Genomic DNA, 18,505 nt, shown 5'->3' with positions numbered 1-18,505 from the left:
AATATACTGAGGTTAAACTCCAGTGATATTCGACAATGGAAGCGAAATGTGGTATGCTGTGATTGGTTAACAGGTGATCATCATCTATAACACAATCCTGAAGTCATGTGCTTGGTCATATGAATTCACGTGCGAAAAGGCGAAACAGAAAGGGAGTACATTGGTCACTGGGACAGCAAGTCAAACCGATTGCCTCAAACCAGGTCGTGGAAATAACATAGTTCTTTAGCGAATATACACTCATTTGCAAACTAAATTGGTTTTTCGGGAGACTCACCTGGAACCCAGCTGAATCCCCCGTTTGTGATGTTCTCAGGCAACTGAATGTTCTGCACCAGGCCGTTAGCCACCATATCTTCTAAGGTCGCACTTTTCTCATGAGCACAGGGGTGTGAATTGTGTTGTCGGATTTCGATAGTCTCAGCGATTGATAACTCCCTGCATTGGAGCTTTCCTAACCGGTGAGTGGTGGTTGACATGAAAGGAACAAGGTGTGTGAACTGAGCAGTTGAGGTGCAATATGAACTTTGCTCGTACCGGTCATCTTACGTTCTAAGCATGAGGAGATGGGTTCCTTTGCAAAACCTGCCTGACAGTGTTCACTTTACACGATAGGGCACACATGGGTATGCATTTGAGCGATTGCAGAAACTGATGCTAGGGATTGGATCCTACTGGCGGGGCCAATTATGAAACTCAGCTTTTCAAAGCACACGATGTCATTCTCTGTTTTACTGGCTGCCCAGTTATCGTAACAAAGCCTGAATTAAACGAACCCACCAAAGTACTGGCGGTTGCTATTGCAAATCTTGGGATAGCAATTGTATTTGATTTGCAATGGATATAACTGCAACAAGGCTGAAGAGTGTTCATTGGTCTAATTAACGGTGTTTTCACAAGGCATTCGGCAGCTCTTACAACTTTTGACCGCACCGAAACTTGATTCTGATGAACTAATTTGGCAATTGCGCGGGTTATTTCGGGAGATTTATCAATAGTCACGCACGCATGCTGTCTTAGGAAGGCACTCAGTGGACTCATTGGTCATAACTGGTTTCTAAAATACTACATTGACTGCTTTAATGAACAGCGGATTTTCTCAAAATGATGCGGCACTTGGACTTTTAGGATGTAGCTCAACCGGGCCAAATTTGATGTTCTCATGGTCATTTAACCAATCAGTCGTTCACTCTTAATATTCTTTCGGTGTCCATGGTACTCAAGCCTAAAAAAGAGCAGCCGAGATGCAGAGCTTGGGTTCGAACCGAGGACCTCCCAGTGATTGATTTCGTTCCTTCACCTCTGAACCATCTCAAGCTCCTAGAACAGACCATATTGAAAGATAAATTTGCTAATGCACGTCCCTATCCGGGCACTTATACATCCTAAGGTAAATTTTCAGCTGTCCATGACTGATGTTGAAAATTCTCAAATAGAACTGCTGACTCAAGAAAAGCACAGACGGTTTAGAAAGCGATAAGAAGGTCTGTTGATGCTAACTTATTAGATCTTGGACGCTAACCAAAAAAGATTTGTCCCAAGGAGAGGTCAGTTCAAATGAATTGTCGAGGCAATATTCTTCTGCAGTCAAAGAATGCCTCAATTTCTTGGACAGAGGTTGAAACTTATAGTCATCTTGTTGTATGTTACCGTTTCCGACAAATTTCATTCTGCTTGATGTAGAAAGCTGTGTATTTAGTTATTAAAACAGCTTATAATATACGATTCAGATAATTCGGACAAAGCAAACCTTTTAACACAAACCGGCTTGTGTGTGAATCCGCTCAGTATTGTTTATCACATGCAAGGTCGAAATGGCAACGCGGACAAAGCCAACTCGTTGTGATCAGTGAATATTAATCAGCCGTGAACGAAGTGAAGGACTCGACTCGCACATGGATCAATAACGTCAGGAGCAGCAGTGGTGGTGGACGCACGTGAGCATGCTTGGTGAGAAGTATTGAACACTGTTACTCATTACAACACATTTTACTTGAGAACTACAGCAGCTCAGTTGTGAAAGGTGATTATATACTGCGTGCGCTTGTCTAGCTCATAAAGGTTTAATGTCACTTAACGACAATCTCGTCTGCTAACTGGATGTACTAATAAGCGCCAAACGCATGTGTCCATCATGGCACGTATATCTAGAATGCTTTGTCATTTCTGTCCATTCGATTGACAAAATGGTATATCAACATCTTAAATTCATGTGATCAGCTGCAGCATGCTTTTTAAAATTAGCTGTAAAATGGTTGAAGGCAACGAATGAAAACACCTTCATCGATCAACTTCAACAGAGATCTAATGTAGAGAATATCTTCCGTGAGTACAGCCTTAATACAGCATTCATTCTCCGAACAGAGATCTCCCTCTTTATCCTCCTCCTGTAAGACCGTCCATCCTCAGTAAAAACCCGGCGTGCATTTCTCCAAAATGGAGATCCCCGGAAAGAACCCAAATATATTTCTCTTACAGTTTTACTTTTGGAAAACCGGGCCTCACTTCAGTGACTAGGCTTTTCTGCAGGCATTTGTGCTTAGTCTCCAAAGTGCGACAGTACTCTAGACAGTGTTCTTCAGTGAGAGCTGACGGAGAGCAGTTTGCATAGAGCGAGTTTATTTGCATGGATGTGTACGACCCAAAGGCATCCCGCATTGCGATGCAACTCTGCACTGTTGGTTGCTACCGGCGAGGACGAGATAGCTGCACAGGTGCTAATTCTGTTTAAGCGTAGAATGGAAAAATGGTAGGCTTTTTGAAATGGAAAATGACCGACAGTGAAAAAGCGCACGCTTCTCGATTTATGACTCTGCTCAACTAGCTGATATCGTTCTGTCCACTGCCAGAAGGTTGAGGCTTCTCTTGAAAACATCGTATTTGGATTTTGTAAGCTTTTGCTTGACCACACTTCATAGTAGTGCTTCCTCTCCACTTTGCTATTCTCTGGGGGGTTCACTATTTACGGAAATATTTGCTCGCGCTTGACTTCAGAAGTTTGACTTTGGAAGTTTGATTTATAATGGTACAACCAGAATGCATTTCTCATCTTGTCCACGGTGTCGTGTCAGATTGGTCGACGACTGAAAAGTCTTGGAGATTTGTGGGTTGGCTGAAAAACCATTCGGTCAAATCATGAGGGTTTGGTTTTGTCACATGGTGAATGACTTTGGCGTTGATGGATAAAAGCCAATGTGACCGGCTAAAGTTGTTTAGCACGAAGGTCAAACAATGAGGTCAGGTAAACGTGAACCAAGCAGTTTCGAATACGACAGATGCTTCTTATTTTCAGGGAGAAAGGATTCGAGCAATATGATACTGGTCACTCAGGCATCAAATTTATGCTACGATATAAGTTCCAAAAAGTTTCAGGCTATTTCAAAACCAATACAAACTGTTTCAGATTATTGTATCCCCTCAAAGTCGAAGGACGGCTTTTCTATTGAACGCAGCATAAAGCGACACCCGGTTAACAGGGTGTCGAGTTAACCTGTACTGGCGGGCCGAGAAGAAATTTGTTTCAGCCTCAGCACATTTAAAAATGGATCCGAAATTTCAAGGAAAAGGTATTCTCTGATCTCAATCGACGAACAGCATACAATACTAGACTTTTAGAGGCCAAGAGCTGCGTACAAAATTAGCTGCCTCAATGTTCATTCGATTTAAATCTCGTTACGTTGATTCAGTGCATCTCAATCAAGAGGAAAGACAGTCCCTTAACGGGACTCGGACCCACGACCTGTCGTCTACAGGACGAGTCTTCTGCATTTGATCCTTGAACAGAAGCCATCCAAAAGCCTAGGTTAGTAATCGATAGAACGAATAAATAAAGTGCAGCCAGGATACATGGCCTGTGTGCGTGCCATAGAGGAAACAAAATTTCTATTGATTACCATTAGTCAATGTTTTTATAATGATCGGCCACTTCTGTTTCTTAGTCAGGGTAACTGCATCCCATTATTAAAACGATGATGACTGATAACCCATGGTAATTTATCATTTAGTTGAATTTCCTGGCATGAGATCAAATCATTTTCTAGCTTTCAAGAATTTTAAACTACGTTAAATTAGATTGCGGTGCTACTGCGTGACTGCTAAGCACACCTCCAGACTGAGACAGAACATGAAACATAGATTGACGATGTCTTTTCCTTCTCTGTGAGTTGCTTCAGCCAAAAATATAGAAGATTGATATTTCCTCTTCAGCACAACGCATAAAAGTAACAGGACTTGGTTTCACGAGAACACCTTGAACAAGTTCTCATGTGGCCTTGAAGAATGCTGTACCACTTGAATGATCGATGGGATACTTACAGCCCAGTAAACACTCGTGTTCCTGTGCATTGCGTGTAAGTTGCGGTATGAAATTCCTCGCCACCATTTTTTTCTACTGAAGTCCAAGATGTACCCTAAAATCTAGGATTTTTTATAAGAGGCTGCTCTGTGCGAGGAATCCTTTGGTACATTTCAGAAGTCAGGTTGACCGATCATCAGGACCGAAGGTTGATGGTCGTTCTTGATATAGCTGACACATGTCTGCGTTTGAAAGTGTTATTTAACTAGCAGGCTACAAGGGTATCATTTTTGACAGTGTGTGTTTGTGACACAGAGATCACGTGCGTTCCAGCTGAAGACGGAATTTTCGTACCATTTTATTTTACGTGTACCAACTTGACGCGGAAACCTATAGCCCCAGACAGACTGCCAAAGCAGTTCCACGAATCGCCTCTTACGCATGACTGGGTATTAGCCAGGCAACCTCAAAGACCGTCATTACCAGTGCTGCCGTAGTTTCGTTCGACTAGCGTGCGGGAACCAAGTGGGGCGGAAGAAGCAATTCAGCCAACCTGAGCAAAAGTGAATGACTACGCACTGTCATGGAAGGCTGGGACACAATTTGACACTTCACATTGCATAATTTGCCTGACATCCGTTTTACTGCTACTGCTGCTGCTGTTGCTCAACTTTTCAGTTGACTAATGTTTCCAGTCAAGAGAGCAGAGGGAACCTTGACAACTCTTCTCCCCCTTCCCGGTACTTAACGGAAAAAATGAGACTCCGGATTGATCCACTGAAACCATACTGGCTGTGCGGATGCTAATTTCTGAGTTGCGTCGCGCGTAATTAATTAAGCGGTTGGAACTGAACAAGACTATAGGGCCTTATTCACTCACATAGACCACACCGTATTCCTAAATCTCCCCGTTCGTAAGTTGATTGAACATAGAAAGAACCGTATACTTTCTAGTGGATAGATTTGGATAACGCATTCCGTTTTACACATATCGCTGTATTCTAAGCAGCCAGTGGGATTTTCATTTGAAAGACAAGAGGGGTATTGACAGACGACGGGTCATTCGCGAAAAGCGAAACCCAACTGCCTTATCGGGAAACAACACTAAGTTGTCATGTATTGACCATTGAGATGTCTCAACAGTGGCAGTGCGGACATAGTGTCCTAGGTCGAACCCACCCTCGGCATCCCAATTGCCTCTGTCTGGGCTTGGGCAATGTGGCAGGGTACTACTCATAGGGTTGCTAAGGATTCTTGGACGACTCACGACCGGTTTCCCGTTCTCAGAACTCATCAGGTAGACACAGTCCTCGAGCTCCCATCAACTTTATGTTCTACATGCGCCCACACTGTACGTGATCCGCGAAGTGCACTCACTTGCACCTCAATATTTTGTTTTACACACCACCGAATATTTTTCAACTGACTGCGTTGTAAAAAGGCCGTCTCATGTTTTATGCGGGAGCGCCTGGTGCAACAAATGCGTGACGAACTCCAAAAATATCATTTAAGCGAAGGACTGACGGACAACAATCATCAATGACTAGCTGAGAGGTCATAAACAACAGCTAGGACTGCATTGTTTAATGGTATTTGGCAATACAAGAAAGACGAACAATGTGTTACAATATGCGGCAGACACGAGATAGGAAACAACTATTAACCTGTTAAAACCGTACTTATAATTTCACAATTTCCCTCTTGTCTAAACAACTGAATGCCTCTTGTAGTTGTGCCAAACTGTACCAGCACTAATTTCAACTGATTCCACCTCCTCAAGCTTATGAACAACTATTTATCTCTGTTCATTGTGGGCAACAAAATTATGGTCATTTTGAAAACTGCTTCAGCGTGGAATCAGTCAAAGTCCGTCTCCGTTCTCCCTCCGTTCATCGCCTGCCTTGAAACCTGGCCAGTTGGGTGACCTGCTCACTTGACCTGATGAAGCTTTTGTGACAAAAGCGAAACGTTGCACAATTAAATACAACCGACTGTTTACCAAGCTCTTTTGAAACAGTCAAAGTCTGGTTTGGGAGAGGGGTTGTCAAGCTATTTGCTCACCCATAGGATAGGCTCAGGTCCCCGACCTCACTTGGCTGTCACCACCTTGAATAATACTCACGGTTTCGCCTTTTCTCTAAACGGATCTGGTCGGAAGTCAAATTCATTGGGACCGGACAAACAGGTTATCATTAGTTCATTAAATGATCAATTAACACATCAGAATCTATTGCCTCGTAAGACATGATATGCTCCAGTGTGTGCCCAATGCTTATCATTCATTTGAACCTACGTTTAATTTAGAGTGACCATTGATCAGCGAGTACACGCGTCAGGCGTCTGTCTCTGTAGTAGGTAAGAGTCCAACTTATAAGTTGGGACTTCATTCTCATCATGCTTGTGTTTTCTGTTGGAAGGATAGTGTCACAAAAGATTATCTTTCATAAAGGACGCTTCTCACAAGGTTGTTGAAGACTCTTCGACAGCCCACGACCGGTTTCGCCATTCTTGGGGCTCATCAGGTAGGCGCAGTCCCCGAATTTCCATCAACCTTATGATCTACTTGAACCCAAATTGGACTGTTTTCAAGAAATACACTTATTTGCAAATCAGTTTGGTTTTCACGAGAGACCCAACTGAATCTCTCGTTTATGATATTCAGTTGCATCTAAAATGCTGATAAACTAGACTTAGGTTTACACTTATGGAGTTTATGCCCATCAAACTTTTATGATGTTACACCTTGGGAAAACAGCTACTTCATCCTCACTGACAATGGGTTTTCGCAAAATGAACTGGTCAATGGCTAGAGTCATGCACTTTGGTAATAGGTCGATAGGTGAGGAATTTGTAAAGAGGAGGAAATATTTACTCACCCAACCAGGCCCTATGGAGCTCTCCTCGTTTGGTAACGAAACATCTACAAGCTCGGCGAATGGATCGATATCAGTATTGCGTGTCTTCTGCACTGTGATGGTTAGATTTTGTTTGTCATCGAGTGGTTTTCAACAGACTTTTTGAGAGTGTGACAGAACTATCCATTGCGTCGAAACATTCAATACTCTTGCTTATCTGTGTATCATATGGACAGCCAGCCGCTTCCTCCAGGTCATGAGGAAATAGTGGCCTTTCCAAATAGGTAAATTTGCACGTAAAACAGGGAACACAATGCACTTCTACAGGGACTTATTTGGATATCATAGCTAAAGCAAATGTCATCATTAAGCAGCCGAAAAATATTGACTTATCACGTCTTACGACTCCGCAGCTGTCTCTTCTTCCCCGTGTATTCCACTGAATGGAGCCATTTGCGTATCTAAGGCTGAATTACCGGCTCTCACTAACGACTTATGACGTATAATTCTTGAAGTTATGGTGAACTTAATAAGCCAAGGTCATTTTCTCACAATATTTCCAATAGAGTGTCTCTCCTTCAAAGAAGATAGTGTCTTATGAAAGAAACTTCAAAATTGTTCCTTACTTGTTTTTGGAAGCTAGTTTTTTAAGTGACACTGGAATATCGCAAATTCTGTGCTCTCAAACTTTTACCTTCTGATGGAGGTATTCCTTTTCTGGAGGTATTCTAGAGGTGGATTATAATATAATGCATGTCGATGGCACAGTTTTGCAAAGTGCTCGAGTCACCTGAGAATATCGAGGAACGTACATACACGTTACATCCGGTGTTATATTATTATGCATGGGACGAGGTTTGTGACTGTGGATACATGAATTCATGAGACTTATTCATAATTGAGCTGGAACAAGTATGTCTCCATAACGGACACGCATCACTGGGGAACCGCAAGAACAAAGAGGAGGGGAGGAAGAAGCTCTCTACCAGGCACGCAAATGAAGTCCCTGAAAGCTACGCGCCCTCTGATCGATCATGGTGGAAGGAGTACACATGGGTCATCTCCTAGCCCGCAGATCTCCACTATTGTTCTGCTGCATTAATTCTAGGTTTTCGGTACGATAGGAATTTCCTAAGGCCAATTACCATAATGAAAACTGAATGAAGTATTCCAGAAGAACAACTCAGTGATTTCATTCAGAACAATCGGAATCGATGAACAGTTGTTTCTGCCGTTACGGACTGAAGAATGAAACGTGAAAAGTGCAGAGATGTAACCGTCTTTGGACGGTAGCAATGTGAAGACTTCCGAAATCCGTGGGCCAAGTAAAGACGCGTTATTTCAAATGATCTTGGTTGATGAACCAGGTGTTATGTCTTCGCGTTAAACACTGAAAAAAATCCTCAGTCATTATCGTTGGTTTATGTCACAAGTTCATCATTGCTTACTGGATGTTTTCCGCATTCGTTAGCAAAAACAAAATCCATTTAGATGTCCGGAAAGATTTTCTATTACGGTTGCTGTAGAGAAGAACAAAACGCTTCACTAGCCACATATAAAAGACTGGAATGAATGAATTGTTAACATCAGCTTTAGTTCCCCCCATCCGAATTTCACGTGGATGCGCATGTGTTTCTTCTAGCTTCGTGTACTCTAAATTTATTCTTTTCTTCCAGAACGGTAACTGCCTTCGTATATCAAGTATATTTAACACTAAGAAGTTTGAAGTGGAAAAAACTATGCCACATCCGTACGAGTAATCTTCAGGATATGCTTTTTGCACCGTGAATAACGAGAACTACTACTGGGAGCCCATTGACATATATAGTAGACTAGCTGTAGAGGTGGCCCAAATGGCTGCTTGAAAATTCAAGCCAGCAGCCCAGTTCCTGACGTTGTCTGTACAAGTCAAAACAAACAAATGTTAAGTGACGTGGTTGGTTGCACACTTGGTAAAATTTCCTTCGAGTCCTTAGCCCACGTCGGGATGCTCATGAACGTGAATTGGCCAAAATTCGAATACTAACAGTACGCTGTCTTCAGAATCCCAGCCCAATCAACATGAAATAATGAGTGTGGAGCGTTTTTGTAATGTACTACTTATAAGGTTGCTGAAAATTTGTCGACAGCCCACGACCGGTTTCGCCCTTCTTGGGGCTCATCGGGTAGGCACAGTCCCCGGGTTTTCGTCAACCTTATGTTCTACTTGAAACCAACTTGCACGAAATTAGCGAATATACACTCATTTGCAAACTAATTTGGTTTCTTCGAGGGACTCACCTGGAACCCAGCTGAATCTCTCGTTTGTGATATTCTCAGGCAACTGAATGTGCTACGTTTTTGTGGAGCGTTTTTGTTCAGCTCACACAATGCCTGGGCGCCAGTCCACTTATCTGGCATGACAATAAGCACAGTTTAAAATGTTCGGCCCATTAAGTGGGTTAAAAATATTTACGAACAACTTATATGGAGTCAGTTATAGTCGGCAGCAAAAATTTACTGTTTGTTAGAGACTTCTTCCTGTAAGTGAAGCCAACCTATGCTGAAAAGTTGAGAAGCACTGTACAGCTGCTCCATATTTGTTCGAAATCATCATCGATGGGCATCTTATAAGACCCAAACGAGTTCCAACAAGGATGAAACAGCTTCTCGGCTCTTCAGTAGGGCTTGACTTTACTTACAGGACGAGATCTTCATTAAAAAGTCCCAAGTCTTCTCACTCTACGCACAATCAATAATTAGTTCAGGGGAAGGACAAAATCCACAAAATAAAGGGAACTTGCATTTGAAAAGTTATGGCTCGAGGAGCCAGTAAACAAGTGTCACTAGGGGACGTGGATCTTGTGATTGAAGGATGGGTAGCGGCCTGTCATTTCCAAGTGCGATAAAGTCACACTGCTGATTAGCAGTGAGTGGTCGATCGGGCACGTGTTCAAACTACTAGCCTGCAAGTCACGGGTTCGAGACCCTCTAGGGCTTTGTGGGATGCGCACTGATGATGACTCTCAACAAGGATGAAACAGCTGTACAAGGCTTCTCGACCTCTCAGCCTGGAATGACTTCATTCACAAGACGAAATCTCCAATAAAAATCCTATAATCTCCCTACACTAACAGTGATCTATTTTTCATTCATTTTCGATCCCTAAACAAGTGGATATCATGCTTCTGACGGCAACGCCAATAGATGAACTGACTTTTCGTTCTATTGAAATAACTTGAAGTGGTAGTTGGCATGAAGCACTCGACATCTAGAACCAACAAGTTCCGATCACTCCCTGTGGAGACTGCCAAATGGCAGCCGACCAGTTTTGAATTTAAATACAGCGCGATACAATGACCTTGGTAACTGGCTATTGTCCAGTCCAGTTGATAGACTGAAACTGAATGCAAGTCTATCACCTGTCTGCTGGCGAACAGGCTTCTACATTAAGGTCAGTTGCTCATCGGTAAACCAGTTCACAAGGTCGGTGGGGCTCTGTCTTACTACCTTTGACAATAAACCTTATCAAGCTATTAAAGTGTTTGCGTGTCGTACTCACCAACATATTGACGTAGTCTAGCTGGAACTATTCATGCAAAACAAATAGTTATTCAGCTGCTTAGCTCGCACATTACCAGTTCTGTCGGAAATTATCACGATTATCACGATTCCAAAAATTACAGACACAAATCCAAACCATTCGATCCTAATGATTGTCAGTTTCTTCACTGACACGCCATTTGACGAAGTACTGTCAGAAAGATCGCTTTCTAAATCTTCGTTTTTCCCCATTTGTTCTGTCTAATAGGTTGACGTACGCTTCTCCTGTTTGTCCGTCTGTTGGATTCCAAACCACACCACTTTCACCCTCTGTCAAGGTCATTTGACCAGGGTGCTAATTTTAGAGGTCAATCAACGTCTGCTAGGGATTAGTTGAGATGTACTATTGAACACTAGAAAATAACCTATCTTTTTGAAATCCCCGGAAGCATAGCTAAGCTGATCGAATTAAGAAAGTATATATGAGCCATAAAAAACATTGGAACCGAATCAAGATAATTAAATTCCAGGACTTATATTTGGGACAGAATCTCATCCATATAATCTTTGGTCTAAACCGACTGCCATATCTGGTAAAAGCTGTACACGTTTCTGCGTTATTCTTCTCAGCCCGCTTTGGTATCAAATAGAAAAGGGATTACTGGTGTTTTAATATTCGTTTAAAGCTGTTCTGATCCCGTCCAGGCCATCAAAATCATTTGCAGACAGAGTCAAACCTTTTAAAAAGGCACGTTTCTAGATTTATTCATAATTTTTATTTGATAGCTACAATAGAATTGTCTACGGTAAGTTACAACATCTTGGCTACGTTTGCGAGAGAGCAGTATCAATAAAACCGATGTCATCTGGCGGAATGCACTCATCTGTAAATTAAGTTGATGTTAGTCGGTGACTCAAACCCAACTGAGCCAATCGTTTATGGCGTCATTCAACTAAATATACTGCGCGAATGACTACTAGCTAGCACGATGTTCGAGATATATCAGTATATTTTCATGATGAGGCAGACTACTTGTATGGCTACTGAGTTGTTGACGGCCCGCAGACGGTTTCGTCATTTTTGGGCTCAACACTTAGATTCAGTCACTGTCAACCTAATGCTCTAATTGAACACCCAACTGTATGCGACTGACCAATTATACTCATCCGCAAATCCATTTTCTTTTAACGGGAGACTCAGATGAGTCTGTCGTTCATGGTATGTGCAGTGTCTTCTGTTTGATTCGGCAAGATTTTTTCTTCGGAGTTACGTGAACAGTTGGGTTCACGAATCAGGTCCACCAGGTATCGATAAATCGATGGTTAACTTGGTCAGTAATGGTAATGAGTGGTATGAAAATGGGCGTTTGTAGGACTGACTTATTGAAGTCACCAATCCAAAAAAATATTTTATCGGTTTAAAAACACCAGGCGGACACACGCTATCTGAAATCCAGGTTGTAGACTGATAGATATGACTGGATTCATATTTAAAGCCAAACAGGCAACCAGACATCGTTCGCGAAATACACTCATGTGCACACCAATTCATTTTAACGAGAGATTCAACTGAGCTCTAGCCAAATACCTCATCTATAGTATTCTCCTACTGAATGCGCTTCGCAAGTGTTGCCTCATTTTTCAGTTGATACCACATTCAAGTTATCACAGTAGATTTTCCTGGAGAAAATTACCCAAAGGCTACTGAAAGCCCTTCGTTAGCCCATGATTGATCTCACCTTTCTTGGGACTCATCAGGTATTCAGGTATCTAATTGAACTCACGTTTTATGGAATTTGCGACCAGTTTGGTCAGAATTTTCGGTAATCTTATGGATTGTGTTCCAGCAGAAAAAGCGGATAATAGTTCCGCACAGGATAGATCTGCCTTTGAGCACCGGGTGAACTGTGTTGGATTAAACCTGCTGTGACTAACTGCCCGAAGAGACAAACCACTGACCAAATATGTGAAGGCGACATCTTGTTGGTGTATCATAACTTCAGCTAACATGATCCACGTGTCTCATCCGGTGTGACCACTCTAGAAATAGTGCACTACGCTGTTGACTGACTCATTTTCCTCAAAATCTCGAGATTCTGATAAACCATCATCTGGGAAGACAGCTTCTGTCCTCGACCAAAGGTGGTCGTCGATGGACTGTGTGCCAGTTCCTTGTGGATTCGGCCGGTTCCTCCGTGCATATCTTTCAGGAAGCCCAATCTCTATGCACTTGGGTGCGCACTTGTGTGGTTGATAGCCATACTCGTGGTGTTCACACGATGCACCAGTAAACCCAAAGTTGTTCACTTGTCATTTCATGCCTCAGGACATGTTAGATAATGATTTTTGGGTTGGGTAAAAAATGTTCAATCTTACTGACCCCATTATGTAGACAAGAGGCCCATACATAAGGGTATAGCCGAGCCGCCTTGACACTATTTTGAACAACACAGAGACTGGAGTTTCGCACTTACTGGGCTCATCAAGTGGGCAAATATCCACACTTGTTTAAACCAACCACATGCACAAAAAAGGATTCCGTATGTGAACGAAACTCAAATCAAGCGGTACAGCGATACGTGGTCCTGTCACTTCTTCCTCTGAAAAGACCGCCGACGGTACAATCGGATCCTTCAACTTGCTTTTGGGAAGAGAGGCAACTGTATCCTTGGTTGACATTTAACCAAGCCGTAGTTCATAGTTCATCAAGCCAGGTTCGTGGTGACATTCCTGGATCGGTCTATCTATCGAGAGGCAGTTATATCCGCATTGAAGGATGATTTACTAACTTAATTTCGGCCTGGAAAAAACGTATTCCCCGCATTTATTTACATATTTTGTACGTCTGGGGCAAAAGAACGGCCCAACGTTCTGGTAAGCTGATGTGTACATACGCGTCCGTGAAACGTTCAAATATGAACTGATATTACTCATTTATGCGCCATTGTTGGAAGAAAGTCGTCCTTACAAGTATTCAACTGGGCTTTAAGAAACTATCTGTCAACAAAATTCTCCTCATGCGAGATACAAGATGATTTTAGGCGTAAGACATTCTACACGCTTAGTTGGCCTGAGCACTAAGGAGAACTCGTCGATTGAGAAATTCACTCATTTCGGAAGTTGAGGTTTTCTTGCCATAACATAGTACTACGAAAGTTTCCGAGAACTCTTCCACAGCCCAATAGCTCTTCTTTCCTCTTTGGGACACTTCTGGTAGCTGAATTTCCCTAGTTTCCCTCGGCCAAGTTGTATGTGAGCGGCAAAATACACTCAGTTTCAATTTACTTTAGTGCTAACGAGGGACTCACCTGAACCTTTACTTTGTTATTCTTCAGCTGAATAAATCGCACCTGCCGAAACCCTAAGGTGTACAAAGCCGGATGAGATGTCGAAGAATTTTCAGTTTGTTATAAAAATGGTTGAAATCACTTCACCAAAAAAATGGTACCTGAAGCAACAGATGGAAGTAAAGTATACTAGTCCTTTTTTTTAATTTACCGAATGATCATAAAACGGGTCTGAGAAAAGAGCATTGGAATGACGCCTTAGTTGACCTGTATCAGTGGTTAAGTGACTTCTGCTTATTTTATTATTCTCCTGCATACAAAACTCACAGAATGCATTTGTTTCATCCTTTGTTTTCAATTTCGTGGACCTTTCTTCCAAACAGCACTCTCTGGACAGGTCTTTCGTTGACCTTTACGTCCCTGTCGCCCTAATTCCTCCGTGACTATTCTCCACCGGCTTCCGCTTGGATGGTTGCGCAACACTTCAACGAACGACAAGACCAAGCCTAGTTTTTCTCTGTCTGTGCTCACTCGGGTTACACGTCGTTGGTTCACCATTTACTAAGGGAGACAAAAACCACTCAACTGGATTGACTGACACTGCAAAGCGGAAGCGGACCAATTTCGCGATGACAAAACTTGTTACGCGAACAGATCCAGACTTGACATTAACGGTTAGCTAAACATATTCCGTTAGACCGCAGATGATCCAAAACCTGTAACGCTGTAACATCCGGTTGGAGGAGGGGTCAACAACAAGACTAGACAGGAATCGGTTGGAAATATCTTCTAGGGTGCTTCTGACTTTCAGGAATTCCGGTGAAATCATCTAATCAACACAAGTGACTGTGGAAAAAAGTAACTTGTTAAACAAATGAGACCAAAAACCGACCTTTTCTTCTTTTATATATGGAATGTGGGGTAGAAATACGTCAGTGCACTGTTTGGGTAGAAGCGTGGTGATTCAGGTTATACAGTTGGAAACTTTTCTTTCCTGAGGGTGGCTCCCTGTGCCATGCTTACTTCCGAAAAAATACTCAAATAAAAAGGCAGTCAACCAGCTTAGCAAGTCTCGAACTCAAGCAGCGTGTATGAAAATCGATGGCCGATTCAGTGCACTATACAGACCAGAATAACAAGCAGGGTTTAGTGTGACAGAAACGCTTGAAACCGACTGAGAATTCATCGTTTCCATAAACGTTCTCAAAATAATAAATCAACCGTTCGTTTCCCAAGCTCTTTCGAACACGAGCCCTTCACTATGGCACAGTATGAACAACCAGGTCTATTCCAAAATAAACTTTTTGACTCACTAGCAAACGGGTTTGCGTTGGTCAAATGCCTTTTTACAATGTCCAAACACTCCAAAGAGAACTACGTGTAGTGTGCTCGGGTTTCTTATGGTTTGTCTACTTCAGAATTGCATTGATCTGTCCTTACAAACACGGGGAAAGTCATGAAACGAATATATGGGACATTCACAGTAATAAGCGTAAATAGGAACTAAAGATCACAGTGCAATCCAGAACTTTCGGTTATCGGACGACTCACAGCAGCTATCCCCATAGAAGGGTATTTTGGAATTCTCATTGTTTGCATTTGTTTTCAGCTGAGTACAGCTCATCATTATATCGGGCAAATTACACTCTGTATCTTCTCCTAATAAAACAGAATGACAATAATGAAGTGGTTTTGTTCATGAACCGGGTATAGGACATTTTCGCCCTCTTGAAAACAGCTAGACATGCTGGTTCTACTGTACTTCTGTTGAATCAAATAAAACTTACATCTCATTTATGAGCTCATTGTGGGCACTTTTCAGTGCAGGAAGTGGTGAGGGATTGGTGTTGAAAGTATTCCCTAAATGTTACTCAAGATATAGTGACTAGTGCGGGCTTATATTTGGTACTCATTAACTTGTATCCACTTCCCGTGTCTTGATACAACCAACTCACCTCTACGGACAAAACTGCAGACACATTAGCGAATATATACATTCATTTGCAAACTAATTTGGTCTTTAGAGAGACTCACCTGGAACTCAGCTGAATCTCTCGTTTGTTATGTTTTCAAGCAACTGAATGTGCTGCACCAGACCGCCTCATGTTTCAGTCGCTACGGTATTCGAGATATCGCGATACATGCGGATCTTTGTAATGTACTACTCATAAGGTTGCTGAAAATCCGTCGACAGCCCACGACCGGTTTCGCCCTTTTTCGGACTCATCAGTTAGGTGCACTCCCCGGGTTTCCGTCAAACTTATGTTCTACTTGAAACCAAATTGCACGAAATTAGCGAATATACATCACAAACGAGAGATTCAGCTAGGTTCCAGGTGAGTTTCTCGAAAAACCTAATTGGTTTGCAAATGAGTGTATATTCACTAATTTCGTGCAATTCGATTTCATTTAGAACATAAGGTTGACGAAAACCTGGGGACTGCACCTACTCGATGAGCCCCAAGAAGGACGAAACCGGTCGTGGGCTGTCGGCGGATTTCAGCAACCTCAAGTGTAATACAATACAGAAATATACATGTGGGCTTAGTAAAACTTCGGAATAGGCTATTTGGAACAGTATTAACTAACGGTTCTGGACTGATGGATTCCAGTTTGATTGCTTCATAAATAACTGAAGGAAGGCCAAACCGCCCTGCCAGTGACCCAGGTTGGTGCACATTCTGAACTGGACACCGATTCTTATGGTGTCCAGCGAAAATTTCCACTGTCTGCGCTGCTGTTCAACTTTGTCGCCAATAAAAGAATGAAATGTGAGCGAGAAGATCTTCAGAACCCCGGTTGCTTAGATCACTGCTGGTGAAATATACCAGAATGACAATCACTGTATATTACACTGGTGAGAATCATATTGATCTGGAAAACGCAGACGACATCGTTTACAACTTTGGAAACTAAGAGTCAAAGGCGAAGCACTGTTGAATAAACTGACCACCATCACACCATCTTTCGGCATACCCTTTGCATCTTCAAAGTGCGAAGCCATATTTCGGAACGTGCAGTCTTTGGAAATAACCATTGCAATTTAAGTAGAAGCACTGGAGGTTGTTGAGAATTCCGCAGACCTCGGTAGTTGTATCAACTCCGGTGGAATTGTCTGATGCAGTCAGTGCACGAAGCTCAAAGCCAAGATGCACGTTTGCTTATTTACAGCACTTGTGGCGCCAAAAAGGCATATCACTGGATCGCAAGGTTAATATGCATCAGGCTACAATAGGGACTGTATTGTTTTATGGTTGCGAGACATGGCCTTTGCGGGAAGATGATGTGAGACGTCTTCAGGTTATCTACCACCGATGTCTCAGGATCGTTGCTGGTGTCGGACGGTTTCAACGGATTTGCAACGAAGGAATTATAAAACGAGTGTTGGTTTGTGTGGCAGGTACATCGGTCGCGCAAAAAAATCCAGCACGGTAAACTACGTTGGCTCAGTTATCCTTTACGCACGCCGAAAAACTGTCTAGCGAGACTAGTGTTGTTTTCCGTACTTTCTTCTGAATGACGAAAACATTGAGGTAAACAGCGTATGACTTGGCAGAAAGATGTTGAATAGACAATGATGAGTTTGGGTGATGTTGGTGTGGTCCATCCTCAAGGATGAAGTCCCCGTGACTCATCGTGCGCTTAGCTGGAGACATTCCAAGTATTAGTGGCCGGTCGGTGTCAGTGGCGTTCGCGACACTGATTGAGTGCTTGGAGGTTTGGACACCTCAGATTGCCTGTGATGGCCCAGCATCAGGTCAGACTCTCACCCAGTATTGTATTTTCACATTAGGGTTTTAAGTATGGCTATATAAATATTTGCAACTTTACGGTAGTTGAGCGTCAGTGCCGAAACTTGCTACCATCTCCTGAGCTTGAATAGATAGTTTTAATTGGTGGTGACCTAAGGCCAACAAATGCCACGAGAATGAATGTTGATGAAAGTGGCAATCGAATCCGTTTTTGGAAAACATGGACACGACAATCACTTGTGGATGCAGTGCAAAATAACATCAATTTACATAAGGGAAACTACTCATAAGGTTGCTGAAAACTCTTCGACGGCCCACGACCGATTTCTCCCTTATTGGGACTCATCAGGTGGGGGCAGTCCCCGAGCTCCCGTCAAACTCATGATCTATTTGAACCCAGATTGGACTGTTTTCGAGATATACACTAATTTCAGCAACCTTGTGAGTAGTGCCCTTATGAAAATATGCTGCGATATCTCGAATATCGTGCCAACTGAATCATGAGGCGGCCTGTGTGTAGCACATTCAGTTGTAGAGTATCATGAACGAGAGATTCAGTTTAGTCTCTCGTAAAGACCAATTTGATTTACAAATTAGGGTATTTCTCGAGAACATCAATTTGCTGTTGAATTTTGATGCTCCAGTACATACATCTTCCCAAATTTGAGTGTCAACCATTCTAAACTGGCTGAACTTTTCTGACAAAAAGCTTTATTGGTCTCACTGGAAGGCTTTAGTTAGTGGACCAGCGATGACGATGCCTCTGTGACATTTTTTGCAACAACTGGGCGGCAA

The sequence above is a fragment of the Opisthorchis viverrini genome (assembly GCF_000715545.1).
Source record: "Opisthorchis viverrini unplaced genomic scaffold opera_v5_438, whole genome shotgun sequence".
Classification (NCBI taxonomy): domain Eukaryota; kingdom Metazoa; phylum Platyhelminthes; class Trematoda; order Opisthorchiida; family Opisthorchiidae; genus Opisthorchis; species Opisthorchis viverrini.
This window is presented reverse-complemented; position numbering follows the sequence as displayed.